The 15,000-nt window shown below is 47.6% G+C and overlaps 1 non-coding gene across 1 annotated transcript; it reads right to left on the bottom strand.

Annotated features, from left to right (window-relative positions):
• Positions 1-9,426: 9,426 nt before the first annotated feature.
• trnaa-ugc lies at positions 9,427-9,498 on the bottom strand. Its single transcript has one exon. It is a non-coding gene; the product is annotated as a tRNA-Ala (tRNA).
• Between the last annotated feature and the right edge of the window lie 5,502 nt (positions 9,499-15,000).

Here is a 15,000-nt window from a genome sequence, read left to right as displayed (position 1 = left end):
GACACTTAAAGTTAAAAGGGCAAACAGAACAAACAAACTCAATTTAGCCCGAGCATTTACACGGGCCTCTAAACAGTGGAGAATGCAAGAGGGGGGGGGGGGGGGGGGGGGGCAGGGAAATTATACATTTTCAAATAAGAATGTGTTGTGCAATCCCTTTGCATTGATAATTCAGTTTGGGACACTTGAGACAGCAGGGAGGCCCAGAAAGGTGTTATGGTAAACCACAATCAAAATGGAAGCTTTGGCTAATTTGTAGGTGGCACGAGGGAAGGAACCATACAAAAAGAAGCAAGAAACCTATATTACATATGGAATACATACATGGAAATACATAATGTAAGTAGGGGTAGACCTTTGCGTTAAGACACTGTTCTGGTATGTATTGATATCGCCCCCTCCTGGTGATTTGCTGTACTGAGTAGTGGTCACGGGAGACTCTGGTCGTTTGGCGAACTCAACTCATATATATGGCTGGTAAACGCGTCGGTTGTGTTTTGTATTCCACGTCATTTACAGACGCTTTAAAAGTCATCACGAGGTCCTCCAAGCCGCTGTGAGGTACAGCCTATATGATTTTTACTGCCAGTAACCATGTCCAGGCGCGTGGTGCGAAGTGGCCGTTTAAAGATGTCAGACTCGCGCAAGTGTCAAAGCAAAAGTGTACTACTTAGCACGCGACTCCCTTGATCCCCCAACGGACTTGTCCTCCGACATCTATCAAGCGGCGTGAGCTCATAGACATGTGTGTTTAACATAGCGAACGTACGCTATATACGTCCTCTTCAGTTTCACCGTGGCAATATGTTGACTGGGAACCCTTGTCCGAGTAGGCGGCGAATTAAGCGCAAAACGAGAAAGTAATATGGCGAGAAGGAAGTGGTATGGATTGTTTGAAATTGTTATTTGAAAATGTATGCTTTTCTGTCGTTGGTTGAAAACCATTCTTATCGAAGGAGACGATGAATCTAACAGTCTCTCTTTTTGTAATAAGATAGATTAAAGTCCGAGTCTGATGTGGAAACGTAAGTGCGCTTGTGTGACGCTGACATCCTGTGGTTAATAATGGAAATGACACCTCATTTGTTTGATCGATTCGACTGGCTTCTTGTGTTTACATTGCAGGCCGGCGGCTCACGATCACGTCTCCTGTTTCTTAGGTGTGCTTTACCCTAGTCAGACCGAGCCGTAACATAGCTGACCAAATAATGTCAGATTGTTTTGTTGTTGCTCTGGCTCGGAAATAATTCCTTGTATAGTAGTGGAGTTACAGATAAGTTTGTAATAGTGTTTCCATTTTCTACCTCTCTTGACTCTTTCTTGACGGGGTGCTGAAATGTTTTTTTATTTTTTTAACACGCATATTCGTTCTTCTCTAGATTAATAAAAGACACGTCTCTGTCGGTTGTGTTTCAGGAAACGGTGTGTAAAGCCAGACGCTGTTCGGCTCTTCGACAAATTGATGCAGGCCTACATTTCATCAGACACGCGCGCCCCCCCACGCGACTACCCTGTGTTCTGCCTGACCAAGGTAAGGACCAATCGGGGGTGCTGGCGTTATCTGTTTTTAATGACGTCATATTGTGGGACGCGCTCAATTATTCAGACTGATCAGATGTGTGAGATCTGCATGGGTCTTTATCGACTCGAACCCTGGGAATTTATTAAAATGATAATTTATCATTTATTAAATCATAAAACCCCTGGAGGGAGCCAGAATGAGTCTCCCAGCATCTTGCCCCCATTTTGCATAGGCATTCTGGTCCCAAATATTGATCGGTCACAAGAACTGGGCAAGAGAAGTGGGAGCATTAAGACAGCTTCAACAAAAAATTTAATTTAATATGGGGCCTTTTTGCGCCAGAAAAGCTAACGTCTGCATCTCAAGACATCTTTATTAGCTCACATTGGCTAACGTGGCCTCTTTAGTATTACTGACGTATAGGTTTTGAGAGCTGTGCGTCGCCGGGGTTGATGTTGACTGCTTTCGTGTGTCTCAAATGCAGTTTTTTCCCGTCGGTATAGTTCCGTTTGAGGCAAAAGACAGGAGCGCGTTGCGCAAACCGTTAATTAAACATTTCTGAATGTGAAACGTAAATAAGCGCTAAACATTTTAGGGCGATTTTAACGACGGCAATGGGACAGTCGTTGTCATGGCAGCGGAGCAACGGTTATTTGAGAGCCTGATTTAAAACAAGAAGGTAGCGGGCTTGTTATTCCCCGAGGCCTGGGTGCTGAACGTTAACTCGAACCGCTCCAGGAAAAATATCCAGCTGTGTAAACGCACAATACGTTAGACGTGAGCTATTTAAAGCTCCCCTTTTAGGGGTAAAGGTGAGTCTGCTCAGAAAATGAATTACAATAATGTCAGGATTTTGGGGGAAAACAAGAGGTTTGCTTGTTGCTTGGTGTTCGCTGAGTCATTGGGCCAGTCGGAGCTATTTTTAACCGGAGCAGCTGGTTCGAATTAATAGCTTCTTTTTTTCATTCGAACAGAAATTTTATACGTTTTCCAGAGTTGTCAGAAAATGGAAGACCTTGCAACCTGACAGGTTAGTTTGTTTGAATAAGGAGTAAAGTGCTGGTAAGCCAGAAGACTGAATCCCAGGTAAAGTGCTCCGTCTGGGTTTAGCAGTGAGAGACTATTGCACTGGACGGAGCTGGATAAACATCGTCGCGGTCGTACCAAGAACAGACGTTGCGTAAAACATAAAACTCGCTCACCAGCTGTAGAGAGCAGTCAGCAATCAAGCGGCCATTTATTTCACGCACACCATGCACACACAGACACACACATACACACACGCACACACACACAGACACGCTCATGCACACACACATGCGCAGACAGACACACACAGGTCCTGGGTATGTGTTTGTGGGGAGGGCGGTGGCAGTGGTCCTCTACAGCGCCCTCTCTGGTGAGGAAACAGATGACATGACAGCTGGCTCTTGGCTGCCATCGCAGACGTTCGTCAGAGCGACAGATCACGTCAGTGAGAGCCAGACAGACGGACTGCGAGTCAGTCTTTCCCTTCTCCTCCCGGACAGACAGACAGACGGACGCTCGTGTCCCTTAGCGTGCAGCGAAATGAACGCACACGCTCCAGTCTTTTATTGTAATTTACCGTTGGGCGCCCCGGAGACGGGATTGGCCAGTTTCCTTCGCCACTTCACCCCGCCCCGCCCCCCCCAGAAACTCGGCGCATGTCGTCATGGTAACCGCAAGGATGCCTGGATCATTTTTTCCACCGGTTTCTCAACTGGTCCTGAACTTCGAAGTTAGAATTTTTTTTTTGATGCATTGATTTAAAAAAAAAAAAAAAAAACCCCAAGATACTATTTTTAATGTTTTTTTTTTATTGTGTAGGAGTGGGGGGGGGGGGAACTGTTGACGGAACCGAGGCCTAGAGGTGCAAAGACGGGACCACCCACTAGGCGGCGCTGTGTCTGTGTGAAGGGCTAAGTGTATAAGTGTATAGGCAGGCCCTGAAAGACCAAGCTTGAGAAAATGGCGTCCTGAATGGGGAGCTTAAGCTTGGGCGGAGAGGGGGCTGGGGGGGCGGAGAGGGGCTGGGGGGGGGCCCGCTGTCTCCCAAGAGGCTCATGGGAAGTCACAGGTTACAGAGTCAACGCCCCTTTCCTGATGCACCATATGTTAAAGAAATACCTCCATCCCCGCCCCACCCCACCCCCCCAAACAGATTCCAAACTGCCCACGCAAGCACACACACACACACACACACACACACACACACCCAACCTCACTCACTCACTCACTTACTCACACACACACACACACACACACACACACACACCCAACCTCACTCACTCACTCACTCACTTACTCACACACACGTACACGCACATGCACATACTCTCACACACAACCTCACACACTCACACACGCATACGCACACACAGGCACACACTCACACACGCTCGCTCACTTGCTCACGCACACACACACACACACACAAAACCCTTGCATTTGCTTTTTTAAACAATACTTATTTTACCCAATGAAGTGTGTTTTTTTTTTTAACAACTTCTATTGCAGTTGGGAGTCCCAGCCAATCACGGCACCATCCTCACTGCCGTATGAATTATTAATTATGTATTATTACGTATTATTTACTTTAGCCTCATAAGATAAAAGTGCTTGCTAATATTAGCCTGCTAGGGGATGAAAACAGGTCATGACCTCTGCCAAATGTAATTAAATGGAACTCCTCACCGATAAGCTATCACCGGATGGTCAAGTTGCAAAAAAAAAAAAAAAAAAGGACAAAACAGAAGTATTGGAGAGTATTGGCTCTTTATCTGATTGGCTCCTCCGGTACTCCGGTTTCCTCCCGCAGTCCAAAGACAGGCAGGTTGGGTTTAATGGAGAGACTGAATAGCCCCTTGGTATGAGTGTGTGAGTGAATGAGTGTATGAGTGGTGTGTGTCTGTCTGTGCTCTGTGACGGACTGGCGGCCTGTATTCCTGCCTCTCGCCCAATGCATGCTGGGAAATGCTCCAGCACCCCCCGTCATCCTGGATGGATATATATATATACAGTATATATATTATAGTATGTTATAGAATATATATGAATTATAATATAAGAGATGGGGTGCTTGTCTGCTTCATTGGCTCTATCTGCTCTTTAGAAATGATCAGAAACTTTAGACACTCCAGAGCATTGACCCAACACATGCGACTCATGCTTGGGCTATGCAGTAAGAAAACAACAACAAAAGCCAAGCTTTACATCGTTTACAGTCCACGTACAAACACCGCGTTTAGCAGAAATGGCCCCCCCTTCTCAGCTGTTCCCCCCTCGTTGGTGCGCTGAGGACGCTCTGAGGACGCTCTGAGGACGCTCTGAGGACGCTCTGAGGACGCTCTGAGGACGCTCTGAGGTGTGAAATCTAGCTGTGGATAGGCCGGAGGGTTGGGCGGGAGGAAAACGGGCCGGGCTCATTCCAGCTTCTCTCCCGTCTGAAAAAATGTTTTTCTTTGTTGCAGATTCTCGGGACACCCAACGCCGCCTCCAAGGCCTGCTGGACTGGCGGGCCGGTTTAAACTGGTTTAAACTGGTTTAAACTGGTTTTTTAACTGCGGCGGCGGTAAAAGTGCCCATTCATGCGAGGGGCCCAGAGCCTCCTGGCCTGGCCTGGCCTTGCTAACCCCCCCCCCGTCCCGTCCCGTCCCGTCCCGTCCCGTCCCGTCTACAGGAACTGTCAACACAGCCGCTAATTGTGCAGTATGGCCTCACACCCGGGGTGTTGCGCGATTAATCCGCCAACCTGCCGCTAACGCTTTTAACAGCCGTTTCCCTCACCCCCCCCCCCCCCCCCACACCCCCCCCCCCCTCCTGCTCGCCCCTTTTCGGGTCTGGTCTGGTCTGGTGTGGTGTGGTCTTGGCCTGTGAATTTGCGGTCTGTTTCTCATTGCACTATGACGACTATGATCCGCTCCTAATTTTTTTTTCCCTAACATTTGGAGCCCATTACACTTAAAATGATTATTTTTCTGTATAGTGTGAACTCATTGTTTCGGCAGAAATGATAAAGTTTGAAATTCCTTGTGAAGACCCGGGACAATTGCATTCATCTCTGGGCATTTTTATGGTGTGTTTTTGGCTGGACCGCAACAGCGGGGCCAGCCCTACAAACGCGAATGTCTGTGACTGAGTGATCTGACAGTGATGAAGTTGCACCATTGGTCAGCCAGATGATGTGTGTTAGGTCCAGCCATATACTAGGTTTTAAAAAAAAAAAAGGGGGGGGGGGGGGTAGTTCTGTTTTTCTGGCTCTTGCAGTCCCCAGAAGGAGCCCTCAAACCTGACTAATGACCCCAAACTGCGCCCTGCTGCGCCCTCCTGCTCTGACACACTTGGCACATCTGGCAACGATTCGGCGCCCAACCCCCTCCCCCTCAACCAAGGAGCAGACGGGCCCTCCTCCGAGCCCCCCCCACCCCCCCCACCAACCGGAGCGGTTCATCCCTCCATCCCTCTCCTCCCTCCCGGGGGGGGGGGGGGGGGGGGGGGGGCTCGGCACACGTCTCTCTGGGACGCGGAGCTGGCCCCTCCATCCCCCCCCCCCGACACATTTTTGGAAAGGCGTCAGCTTTTGATTGAGGGCCGCCGTGGTGAAAAAAAGAGAGGGAGAGCTGCTCTGCCAGGCCTCGGGGGGGGGGGGGAGAAACAAAATTAAACCCATGGCATAAATTTACATACATTTTTTTATTTCTTTAAAAAAAAGAAAAGAAAAAGGCATCTAAACCCCCTCTCCCCCCCGTATCCCCTTCTCTCTGCCCGTACCCCTACCCCAGAAGGCGGAGTGAGAGTTTTAGGGCTGGTGGGGTGGTGCCGGGCTTCAGACCCTGTTCCCGTCCCGTGTCTGTGCCCCATGCCCCATGTCCCATGCCCCATGCCCCATGCCCCGTGCCCGTCAGACAGTGAATGATGGCCCCGTAGCCATCGGGAGCGCACCTCTGGGATCTCCAGACTGTAAATGCGATTTATGTAGCGCTCTGTGCTGATGGGATTGGGGGGGGGGGGGGTGAGGTGGGGGTGCGGCGAGGGGGTGTTGGGTGGGTGAGGGGTGAGGGGTGGGGGGGGGTGGTTGGGGTGCAGGCCTGATCCGTCTGGGTCCGCACAGACTCCACTCTCTCTCTCTACAGCACATGGGCCCACAACAAAGGACTGGATCTGAGGAATTTTACCCGCTGGGATTTGGAGTGGGGCCCTGGGCTTTGATTTCTTAACCCCCCCACCCCCTTTAAAAATAGAAGCTCTGGGGGGGGCTCTGGGGAGCTCCAACCCCCACCCCACCCCACCCCTCCCTCGCTGCTCTAAATATTCTGAGTCCTGAAAAGGCTGTTAAACTGATTACATATCAGATGTGTTATTCATACACACAGACATGCTCACTCCCTTCTGCTACCTCTTTACCTTTTTGTATTTCCTCTTTCTTCCTCTCCCTCCTCTCTGACTTCGATTCTGTCCTTCTCCCACTTTCACACTCTCTCACTCTCTTTCTTCCCTATTTCTCTCTCCCTTCTCTGTTTTTCCCCCTCTCTTGGGGGTTGGGGGGGGTTTGATTTGAACACATTTTGTCTGGATGACTTTGGGACGTCCCGGGTCCAGTACTTTTGGGCCCCACGAGTCATGTGAACGAGGCCTTGCTGTTTCAGAGCTGGGGGTCTCCATGCTTCGTGTTTGGGGGCAATACAGGGAGCGTAACTATGGTCTTTTTTTAACCCGTTAAAGAGTAGGTTTATTTGGAATGTTTTTTTTTTTTTCAACATTGTAAGTCAGCATTCTAGAACTCCCATTGCTTTCAGTCACCAGCAGTGATTGTGACATCAGCATTAGAATGTTCGGTTTAGAGAACGTTCTAATCACATATCTGTGACCTCATGCCGTAGAGGGTTAAATCTGAGACTCAGCTGTCGAATCAGGCTTGGGTTTTTTCCCCCTTTCAGAAATGCTGTTTGCTAAGCTGTCAGGCCTGTAGTTTGTCATATTAGGACCACATACGTTGGCGAGGTAAAAAAGATTTGGCATTTGCACTTGTCTAGTGCAACTGCCAACTGGGTGAGAAGTTTTTCTTTCTTTCCAACATCCTGTGCCAACTCTCAAAACCTGTGTACGACTCCCTGTGTAGTCTGGGGGTTCGATTCCTGCGCTTTCCGCACAGTGATCCCTTTCTCTCTTTCTGTAACCCTCTCTCGCTTTGTCCCATCTGAATAACATTCAAATATACAAAAAGGAGAGAAAGACTGCTTTCTCTTCTCAAAATAAACAAAAAAAAAAAAAAAAAACTGCTTGAAAAACCAAAGTTTTTGTCGTCCACGGTGCGAACAGAAGGCCCATGCTAAAAAGACAAAGAGTTTGGTCGATACTAAAGCTTAAGCTTCGAATATTAACACGATTAAAAACACCGGGGATGGAGAGCAGCTGTTTGGCACAATGCGCACAGCCAGCCAGAACACGCTGCTCTTAGAGGGCTGGATGAACACCTTTTTTTTTTTTTTTTTTTTTTAATTTTTTTTACAAATGGAAAAATTGCTTTTCTTCAGTTCTAATAAATGGAGAAAATGGAGACAGCTGTTTGGGTCCACATAACGTTCAGACAAATGTTCTGTTGTGTAAAGACACTCCTCTTTCCCAGCAAATTGTAGCACTTAGAGTGAATCTGTTAACAGGGTACTTGATTATGATTGATGGAATAGTCAATTATGCCAAAGTCAGCTTTATTTGATTGCTTCTTGTTGCAGGCTTAATGCCTCCGCGAGTATTAGGTCTGCTGCAGTTACTGCTGCTCCTAAAAACCTGTTGGAGGAAATGGTTCTCACGTGCAGGAAATGGACCACCAACCTTGCACACCCCCCCCCCCCCCCCCCCCCCAATCCCACCCCCCAGGTCATTTTCCACAATAAAGTCCCATTCTGGGGAGGGAAAGTGCACTTAAATTCAGAGCTCGTTGGGCACACCTGTGCACACACCTGCGGAGTGGGGCCTGGAGACCTCACACTGTCCCTCTTCCACAGAGCAGAACGCCAGTTTGCCGGGCTTCTTTCTTTTTTTTTGTTTTTTAAGTTGGAACCATAACCTAGTTTTCTAGGTCAAGATCATACACATTTGTTCTCTCCTTTCCCAATATAAAATGCCTTTGAATGCAGGACACACACACTCACACTCACACTCATACACACACACACACACACACACACACTCTCTGTCACACACACACACACAGAAACACACACTCACGCACACAGACACACACAAACACTTACACACACACACTCTCTGTCACACACACACTCACACACAGACACATACACACACACAGAAACACACACACTCACGCACACAGACACACACAAACACTTACACACACACACTCTGTCACACACACACACACACAGACACACACTCACACACACACACGCACACACACACTCCCCGTGACGGCAGTAACACAGTGTGTGTCGCCGCACGGCCGCGCGCTTCTGGGGGCTGATGGGAAATCCTTCTGCAGCGTCGAGGCTTCAAAGCCGCCGGCCTTCTCCAGCGTACGGAGAACTCCTGCTGGCGAACGGACCGCCATAAAGCCTCTCATATTAAAAATTAGAGTTAAACACAAGGGTTCGTAATAACGAACGCACGCACTACTTTGTGACGCTCATGAGAACATTGCATTAGTGTACTAGGAAGTGTTCCTTAAGTGTTTCATATGCATAGAAAGGTAAAATATATACTCTATGCTAAGACAAACATTACTGATGCTAGGTAAGAACCGTGCGTACCTGTTCCGACTTACCTACAAATTCGACTTAAAGACAGACATAGGAACAGATCTCGTTCGTAACCCGGGGACTGCCTGTACTGCTACTCTCCCCCCCCCCCAAATAAATATTGGGCCATGGAGATGCCGGGGATCGAACCCGGGGCCTCATACATGCAAAGCATGCGCTCTACCACTGAGCTACATCCCCTGAGTGTCTCTGTTCGTCCGAACGGCGGAGGTGTGTGTGGCTGGCAGGCGATGGTGGATTCGTTTCAGGTGTCAGTGTTACCCGGTCAGAACCGAATGGGGCGTCTGAAATAATAATAATAATATTCAATGTTGATATGTGCTCATTTCATCTTCGCGCGACACCATGCAACACCTTTACTTAAGCGCATTCTACGAACTGTAATCACAAAGGTTCAGCTTTTTTAAATAAAATGTTCAGACAGAAATGGCTGAGATAGGAGAACGGGTGGAATGTATCAGGAATGTCATATTTCATTGATTATAGGAACAAACATTTGACATTTTCTGTGAAAATAGCTTATTTTACTGAGGTAAAGGAAGAGAAAAAGACGGCGAGGTTTTCCCTGTGGTGTTTGTGGTGAGGGCTTTTGTGGCCTGTGAGTTATGCAGGGACATCGGAGCTCGGAAAGGTCACGGGAAACGCTTCATTGCAGTTGCTCTCCGAACCGCCATCTTTTTTTTATTGGCTAATGAAGCTGCCTCTGATCTCTGCAGGTGTTAAGTTGCTTTCCAGAGGTCAGAGAGTAGAGTGTGTGTCTGTGTGTGAGTGTGTGTGCGTGTGTGGGTGTATGTGTGAGTGTGTGTGTGTGTGGCAGGGGGGTTTTGGTATCTGGGTGCAACACATCTAGAATGTTCTACCTTGTGGGCTTCAGTCTACCCAAACGCAGAGAGAGAGAGACTGCGTATCCAAAACACAGACACAGAGGACCCAGTTGAGTGCCAGCTCTGAAAACAAGGGGGGGGGGGGGAGGTTTGGATCTGGGTTTAGGGTGTGTTTAGGGGCCAGTGTGATGAGCCTAATCACCAGCATGTGGACCTACTCAGACACACAGGCCAGGGAAATGCTATTCCCCCTTCTCTCTCTCCACCTCAGTCTGTCTCTCCCTCCAAATCCCTCTCTCCATCTCTGACTGTGTCTCTATTTCTCCCTCTCTCCATCTGACTCTGTCTCACTGTCTCCCACTCCCTCTCTCTCCACCTCTCTCTTCTTCTGCCTGTCTCTCTCTCTCCACCTATGTTTGTCTGTCTCTCTCTCTCCACCTGTCTGTCTCTCTCTCTCTCCACCTCTGTCTGTCTCTGTCTCTCCACCTCTGTCTGTCTCTCTCTATCCACCTCTGTCTGTCTGTCTCTCTCTCTCCACCTCTGTCTGTCTCTGTCTATCCACCTCTGTCTATATCTCTCTCTCCACCTCTGCCTGTCTCTCTCTCTCCACCTCTGTCTGTCTCTCTCTCTCTCTCCACCTCTGTCTGTCTCTCCTCCCCCTTCTCGCCTCTCTCCTGCCAAGCCACTCTCCAGCTCTGGCTCTGCCAAATATCTTTAGCGATGAAGAGGACGGGCGCGCAGTTTCGTGGTCGGCGAAGTTTCCATCGACTCCTTAGAAATGGAGCTCCTTGGATCGTTCCTCATTCAGAACGGTTACTCCCTTTTGTTTTGTACGGACTCCAAGTTAGCTGTTTCCTATTATTATTAATATTTATTTATTTATAAATATATATATTTTTTTAGAAAAGATTAGATCATCCTTTTGTTCCATGTAAAACTTTCATGTTCTGTTGTTCCTCACAGATCCAAATGCACTTTATTATTTTCCGCTATTCTCAGTCAGCGGTTCCATTCTCCTCTAAAACACCCCATCTTAAACCTCTGAAATAATTAATACCAGCACGGCATCAAAATGTTTTCGCATATGCTGATGGGAGATGTAGTCCACAGTTTTGTGTTGAACTACAATTCTCATGAGCGTCGCTCAGTAATTTCAATCCACACAATTGGCAAAAGCCAAATACACTTACCCAGGGACAGATAACGGACAGCAGGTTCTCGAATACTCTAACAATACAAAACAAAATACACTGTGGCTGTGGTTGATGTGTAGCCTGGTTAAGTTCACCCAAGTCCCCCCCCCTCCCCCCCCCCCCCCCCCCCCCCCCCCCGTCTTACTGCAGCCGTTAAAATGCGGCTTGAGCAAACGTGAGTACGGGTTCGTCTCCGGCCAGCTGGCATCTCTTTGACACGGATCTGGGTCTATGTGCCTCTGCCATGGCAACACAGCCCTCCTCAGATCTGGGGAATGGGGGCGGGGTTGGGGGTGGGGGTGGGGTTGTGGGTGGGGGCAGGGGTAGTGGGGGCGGATGGGGGGGGGGGGGGGGCGATTCGTATGGTCACTCGCCGGCCTCCTGTGATGTCAGCGCTGAGGAATTCCTCAGGATTTCGCAGAGCGCCCCTCACCTCCGGGTGCAGCGCTGAGCTCACACTCACTGGGTCTCGGTGCAAAGCTGGAAAGGCCCTTCAACACCACGGCCCCTGATCCCACCTAGACGCTCTCTGAAATGCCAGGCATCCTGTACACAAACAAATCTCTCTTTTCCACACACACAGGCACGCATGCACACACACACACACAGGCACGCACATACGCGCACACAGGCACGCACGTACACACACACACAGGCACGCACATACACATACACACGTACACATATTCGTTAGGACTAATGTTCTCTTTGTTCATTTATGTTATGTTGTGTTATGTTAAGTACAGCACAGGGTAATGGCAAGCCAGCCATGGCTGTCGTGTGTGTGTGTGTGTGTTTGTGTGTGTAACTTTATTGAACGTCATCCACACCATCCACCTGACCTCCTGGCTCCAATAGCAGTAAAAACCAATAACAACACACCCTTGGCTTTACAGCGTACCTGAGCCGGACTCCTCGTGGTCTCGCGCCAAAAGATCTGCTCAAGCCTGGCCATCGTAAACTTTCTACTTCTCAAGCAGGTGGCGGAGAGTAATTTAAAGCTCTTGCTAGAAAACAACCGCAGGGGTTGTTTATATTCGGCCATTTGCTTTATCGCTCCCATTAAGCCCTGGCACGATCAAACGGCCGCGGAGCTGTGGCGGTTGAAAGCTCCACGTGTTAGCTAAACAAATCTTACAGACGATGACGCTGTAGGACCACCTTTCCGAAGGAATTTGAATGGGGGGGCGTCTTTGTCCAAAAAGCGCAAGCATGTGCCGTCTCTCCCGGAGTTTGAGTAACAACTGCCAAAGCATCTATCGGAAAAGGTGACATCCTACTGCTTTGTTTATTTTTTCCTTCTCAGTTCAACTGACTAAATTTTCCCTTCCTCGTGGCCTTCTCAGTCTAACGGAAGAGGCCGACTTATACGCAAATCTAGGCTGTTTTTCTCTCGTTAACTCGCATAACTTTTCCCACCTCTTGCGCTCGCTTCCTTCAATTGCCTCCTCTAAAGGAGTTAAATTAAAGACAAACAAAAAAAAGTGTAAATATTCAATATTTAAGTTTTTGTTTAGCCTCTCATTGGCCGAATGCCCCCTCTCTTTTTTCCTGCTCCACCCTCTCCAGGGGCCAAGCTCCGCCCCAGTTAGGTTGCACAGACCCGGAGTTCCAGGACCGTTTTTGAATATAGGAGCGCCTTGTGACGAGATTTGGGTTCCTGTTCAGTTTCTCGGAGGAAAAGCATCGCGGAACAGTCGAGGAACTCCATTCGAACTGAATGGATTGGCATGGGGAAAAGCGGATCTCAAAACCTGGCTAACGGGCGGCTTTGGATCTCCATACATATTATGATGTTTTTGGTTTCACTGTGGCCCGGACCAGGTAAGGCACAAAAACTAATAAATCTGCGCGTGCCCTTTATGATTTGCGTGCGTGTTTTGCGCGCATAGAGTTGTGAACTTATTTTTGTAAGTTCTGAAGCGAATCGTGCGTCGGAGGTGTGAGAAAGGAAAACTCGTTTTTCTTCGAAGTGTTAACTTGCAGCTGATATTTTTGGGTTCAGATTGTTTTCAAAAAGTTAAAATCTAGCTTTTTCCCCCCACACCAAATACATCGCTTTTATTGCCATTCAAACTGCACTGTCGATGTGCTTTTTTCCTCAAACCAACTAGCGAAAAACAGTTAATAAAAAGGCAACTTAGCTGTATAAATTTCCACTAAAGTACAGATATACCGCAAATCACTGGCAGTGCCGTAAAACTCGTTTTCTGTCTTCACTCTTCACAGTTCCCCCTCGCGCCAGCGCAGTTTCTGATGTTATACCCTCGCAGCGTCCCGAGGAACAATTCGAACTTTGTTGTGGGCTAGTGTGGTCTGTGAATATTTTGTGGCCAATTATGTATAAAAATTTAAAACAATGCGCAGGAGCTGGCTGGCTTGGGCTGTAGCAGACGGCAAGAGCAATACAGAGCGAGGGAAGTAGTTTATATCGTTTTTACGATTGTTATTGTTATTACCTTTTCATTTTAATTAATTCATTGATACCCCCTTCATTATTCCGTTCTCGTATGTTATGGCAGAAAAATTCGTCGTAAATGTCATGCTAATAAAAGATTTGTAAATAAAAATTTGAGAGAGAGAAAAAATTAACTACCCAGTCCAAAATGATGGACAGGAATATTCACAATGGTATCCAGTTCCAGTGAGAATGTTTTATTTATTTATTTATTTATTTATTTATTTATTTTATTAGATGGGAAAAATTCCGCCCTCAACAGCAGCCTTTTACCGTGAGATTCTCCATTCTTGGTGTTTCATACTGTGTATACTCAGTGTTTTATACTAAATGCTGTGACACCCATTTTAAAACCCGGAGTGTTGACAGAACAACCGACATATCAGTTGTCTCCCAAAATATAGGCTCATAATATGGCCGAAGTTTTGTTGAGCAGTGACCGTTACTAGACCGTTATAAACCGTTATAAACAGGTGCAGGCAGAATGACGGGTCCAGGTGGGACCTAAAACAGTGGCATTCACATTTCTGTGTGTCAAATATTCTGTTCTTTTTATTGAAAGAAGGATGAACGGACGATCCATTGGCTGTTCCTCCTTAGGGGGTAACTCTTTCCTAGATCAGCTGTCCTTGCTCTTATGAATAAAAAAATATCCTATTGAACTTTTTTTTGTGGTCAAAATTCGGTTGAAACTGAATCTTATTGGACTATATTATGGATAATTTGGCAATAGTTTATATATACATAAATAGTACTATCTGAGAATGGGAATGTGTATATATGGCCATATATTGTGGCCATAAATTGTGAAGTGATACAATATTTTATAGCATTTTATTTTTATATATTGGATATATTCTTTTTCTGCATTCTGGATTATTGCAGTAATTGTGCAGGATGAAGCAGACACTCTTTTTTCACGGTAATGCTGTGCTGAGATACGCACCTGTGGGAACAGCATGGTAGAGCAGTGGGTAGCACTATTGCCTCACGGCAAGAAGGTCTTGGGTTCGAATCCTGGCCTGGGCCTTTCTGTGTGGGGCCTGCGTGTTCTCCCCGTGTCTGCCTGGGTTTCCTAAATTGCCCCTAAAAGTATGGGTGTGTGAGTGAATGGTGCGTGTGCCCCTGCGATGGACTGGCAAACTGTCCAGGGTGTATTCCTGTCTCTCGCCCAGTGCATGCTGGGATTGGCTGCCGCACCACCTCC

This window comes from Anguilla anguilla, chromosome 6, assembly GCF_013347855.1.
Source record: "Anguilla anguilla isolate fAngAng1 chromosome 6, fAngAng1.pri, whole genome shotgun sequence".
NCBI lineage: Eukaryota > Metazoa > Chordata > Actinopteri > Anguilliformes > Anguillidae > Anguilla > Anguilla anguilla.
This window is presented reverse-complemented; position numbering and strand designations above follow the sequence as displayed.